The 4,559-nt window shown below is 38.2% G+C and overlaps 1 long non-coding RNA gene across 1 annotated transcript in view; it reads right to left on the bottom strand.

Moving 5' to 3' along the window:
• Positions 1-2,278: 2,278 nt before the first annotated feature.
• The window catches only part of LOC112151548, an 18,499-nt gene continuing 16,218 nt past the window's right edge, over positions 2,279-4,559 (bottom strand). Inside the window, exon 4 of the long non-coding RNA XR_002920153.2 lies at positions 2,279-2,291. This is a non-coding gene — a long non-coding RNA (uncharacterized LOC112151548). The remainder of the gene's footprint in view (positions 2,292-4,559) is intronic.

Genomic DNA, 4,559 nt, shown 5'->3' on the forward strand with positions numbered 1-4,559 from the left:
CAAGAGCAAAGAGATCAGCTGTGTCATCCGTTGACAGTTTAAATAAAGTTGCAGATCAAACGTAGGAACACAAACGATGACATCAGCGACACGTAGAGGCTAAAAGTCAACAACAGCTGACCAAAACTTACAGACAGCATAGCTACATTTAGAAGCAACAGAAGTGCTGGAGAGATCTAGTCCAGTATACAGTCCCAACATATGGAATAAACTGGACAAATATTCAAAATACAAAAACAGTTGCTGCCTATAAAAGTGTTATTAAGAGGCCGATGTTAAGCAAATATTAAAGATAATATGTAGAAACATAATTTCATGAAACTTATGTAGTTAATGCCACTGGACATAGTGTAGGTAAATAGAAATAAATGAAGGTTTGTGTAGGACTGTTTATGTAAATGTGAATGTATTTTGTTTATATGTCCTTAATGTTTATGGAAAAGATCATTTTCATTTTCCTTCTTGGATATATTTGAAATAATTTTGTTGATTTAGCGATAGGGGCAAATAATATAAGTTTTCTTCTTTCTGCTCCTTTTTGTTTATTAACTGTTTTATGTTTAATTGGTAAAATTTCGATGATATGTATTGTTACTAAATGAAATGAAATAAAATAAGTAAATAAAAAAGTTCTGTTGAAAGAAGTGATCAGAGAAAAATCTGGCATTTTTCTGGTGTTTTATCAGCTAACCTGGTTTTAAAGTTATTTGCTAAAATTGATTGCTGAAGTCACTGAAGCTAATAGCTGAAAACGCTGAAGCTGATAGTTAGCTAAAATATTAGCTAAATCCCAAATTAGCCTAAAGAACTAAAAAAAAAAAAAAACTTAGGTTAGCTAAAACAACTAGCATAGAGCTAAAATATTAGCTAAACTCCAAAACAGCCTAAAAAAATCGTAGTAAATGCCAAAATAGTCCAAAAACGTAGCAGAATGCCAATTTTTAAAACTTTAAACCGTAACTTTTTAACACAATCACGAATAATAAAAAGGCAGGAATATTATACCAGAATAAATCAACTTAAACCTTAGAAAACCTTCATTATTTTACTCTCCATAAAAATATATTTCGTCAAAATTATACAAGTTAGAAATAAGCGCAGATAACATCGGGCCATTAATAACAATAAAATAAAATGACTTGGAGGGTCTTTATTAAAAGCAGAACAGTACTTTGCAAAATCTTGCTGTAGAAGTAAATGAAAATCAATATACTAAAATTAGGAAGTAATTTTTGTAAAAACAAGAAAACACTGATCACTTTCAACACAAAGCTGATCCTTTTCTGTATGAAAAATCTCACATTTCAACTTTTAGTAAACTATACTGAGATAAAACATGCAAAACAAGAGAAAGTTTTCCCCTAATAAAAGTGAAATTGAAGCCTGGTTCTTTGATGCCGTTTGTGTTGGTCAGCAATTGGACATTTAAGCGGATTATTCCCGTAAACTCTGTCTGACAGGAGCAGAGAAAACATTGGGAATGATGCTGACGTACCAGGCTTTTATTTTGGAGACCTTTCAAATGAAATGGGTCAGTTTGGCATCTTGTTCTCTGGAACGTTGTAGAATCAGCCAAAAACTAATTCACCAAAAAACAGTCTGTGCTCACAATACTGATCATGCCAATCTTATATTCAGACAACTATAAGTTAATAATAAATATTCTCAAAGATGCCAGAAGAGACAGAAAGTACCTTATCGTTCGCCGCTGCTGCATAAAGCGATGGCTCTGTGTGAATTAACGCAGCAGCATGCCAACAGGCCGGGACAAGCTGGTGTACAAACGCACACATCGTTTAACGTCGACACAATAAAACATGTCGCAGACGGCTGGGAGTCATTCTGTTTAATTCACAGGTCGAAATTGCGTTCCACTGCAGAGATTTCCAAACGCTTCAAAACACACAAGCCCAGCATCTGAAGCCTGTCCTCAGTAAAACTCACATTTGGCGGGTAAACCCCCTAAAACCGGTTCAACTGGGGGGGAAAAAATTTACAAAAACAAATTAAATTGCCATTAAGTCGAACACGTGTACGACCAAATGATGAAATTACACACAGAGAAGTTATTTGGCAAATGTGTTGGGAGAAAAATCTGGGCAGAGCTGAGCCCAGCAGGTCTCTGGGCGATGAAGACCACACCCCGGCCCAGCTGGAAACAATAACAGCCTTCTGCTCCTCAGCTCTTCTCCTTCCTCTCCATCTCTGGTCCCGTCCTGCTGTCGTCTCACTGCGACCTCCGATCCCACCACTTCTGGGTTCAAATCATGCGTCTTTAATCTTTCTGTTTGCTTTATATTAATCCTCTGACCACATGAGGCAGATTCATGGTCATCGTTCAGAACGCACAAAATTCTTTCTTCTCTGCAGTCGCACAGAGACGAACGTCCTGCTAACCCAGCTTCAGGTTTTCATCTCAGAACAAACTTTTGGTTAAATTTCATGTAAATTGTTCTTTAAACTGAAGTACTGAGTATAAAAAGTCTGTTTGGATCCTTCAGCGTTATTTTTACTGGGGCTGAACACCATGAGGAAAACTCGCAATGTGTGATATTGATGATCAATATTACGCTGATGATGTCTTGTGATATTTGAACAAAATGCCAAACAAAAAAACAACTAACAGGATATATAAAAGTCAACATAACTCAAATTATACTCCAAATTACTCACGTTTACATAGGAGGCGGCATCTAACATGATTCGATTGGTCAACGACGTGAAGGGGCTCGTTCTATTGGTCAAATGAGTAAAGCAAAAAGAATACTTCAAGCTGCCTTAAAATTATTAGTTCATTTAAGATATCCATTTATTGATCTAAGATTTGATAGAAAAAATTAACCAGGACTTTTAGAAAGATTTGGCGACTATTCTTAGAATTCTTACAAGATAATTGATATAAATTATACCTTAAAAGCATGCTTGTTTTTTTTGTTTTTTTTTTTTAATTTTTTCTCCTTTCTTTACTTTTGTTTGCACTTTCGTCCTTTTTATGCTAGTTGATGTTTTTCACATTTGTTGACTAAGATTCTGTTTTAGCACATGAATTTTGTAAAACATTTTGTGTACTTTTAAAAAAAGATAATCATTTATTGCAATTTATGCCATCTTTTGTGACAGTACACGTCATGCACAGGCTGATATCGCCATGACAATAATTAAGCGATATATTGTGCAGGCCTCATTTCTACTATACTTTTTATACAAGCAAATGTTTTCACAGATGCTCTATTAATCCACAAACAGGACATTTTTAACACAAAATACAAGAATCAAAAATGCAGGATGTTAAAACAAGATTAGAAAGATGTAAAGAAGTTGATGTGGGCTAAAAAAGCAGAAGTAATGTCAAATAAAAGCAGAAGAAAGAAAATACACTTTATAACGTCAATATTAATCATAAACCTATGAAATTCTGAATGCAACTAGTCAGATAAAAAGACTAGCACATGTAAATGGATAGTTAGAATTGTGATGTTATAGCAGAGTAATGCTTGCTGGTGGAGTAGTTCATAAACCAGCAACTGAAGGCAAAAGATCTTAAAAATACTAATATAAATGTTAAAATCAACTCTGAAGCACAAAGGGGGGCAGGCCTAAAAATAGCTCATCTGTCTCCATCTTCCTGTGTCGACTTCCCCCATGAGACTGGCATCAATTATTAGTTAAAGCACAGGAAGAGTCTGTAAAAGTGTGTCAGGTGTCAAACTCAAGCAAACAGCACAAAGGGGAGCGTCTTTTTATTAGTCTGTCTGACCAATCACACGCCCCGTCTCCAGGGACGCTGGCGTCCGCAGGAGGATCAGGATTCATGGAGGATTTCAAAGGGGATTGTTGTTTTCATCTTACGCTGTGATGGCAGTGGATGAGAGAGAGGGCTGGGCAGCAGAGGATGAGCGACACACACCAGTGATCTATGGATCCCGTCGGGACTCTGCAGAGGGATTATTCAGCCCCCCCACGGCTCCACCCTCTCACTGTCATGCATGACGTAACCACTCTAGGATTAAATGCACCGCGCTCAAGGACAGCAGCTCGGGCTTTTCAACGACCAGGAAAACTAGAGACATGATGAAGGAAGGAAGGGGAAAGACTCATCACCATGGCAACACGGCTCTCCTCCGACTCGATGTTAACAGCCTCGGTTAAAGAGCTTCCTTAAGAAGGGGTTAGGCAAAGGGAGAAAATGTATGCAGGAAAACACAAATTCCAACGAAAACACTCGCACATGCGTGCTCACATAGCTCCGCCCACTGGCGACGCTTCTCGTCGACCTGCCTGCAATGCACCAAAGAGAGCTGCATCTTTTCAGAGCTTGTTTTTTCCAGAAGTGAAGCCATGAGCATCCAGCCGCTTAATGCTCCCCTTATTCCAGCCGGGGAGCGAGGCACACCTGAAAATCAGGTGCCGTTACCACGGTTACGCTCCAAGCACAAACTATTTACCGTTTTTTTCTATGAAGGAAGCTTCTGTATATTAGAAGCCAGTGCTCCATCCACCACAGTGCACGTGTCATCAGCATTACTGGTTTGTGCCGGCGTGGTGGTGGGGGGGGGGGG

This window comes from Oryzias melastigma, linkage group LG20 (assembly GCF_002922805.2).
Source record: "Oryzias melastigma strain HK-1 linkage group LG20, ASM292280v2, whole genome shotgun sequence".
Lineage (NCBI taxonomy): Eukaryota > Metazoa > Chordata > Actinopteri > Beloniformes > Adrianichthyidae > Oryzias > Oryzias melastigma.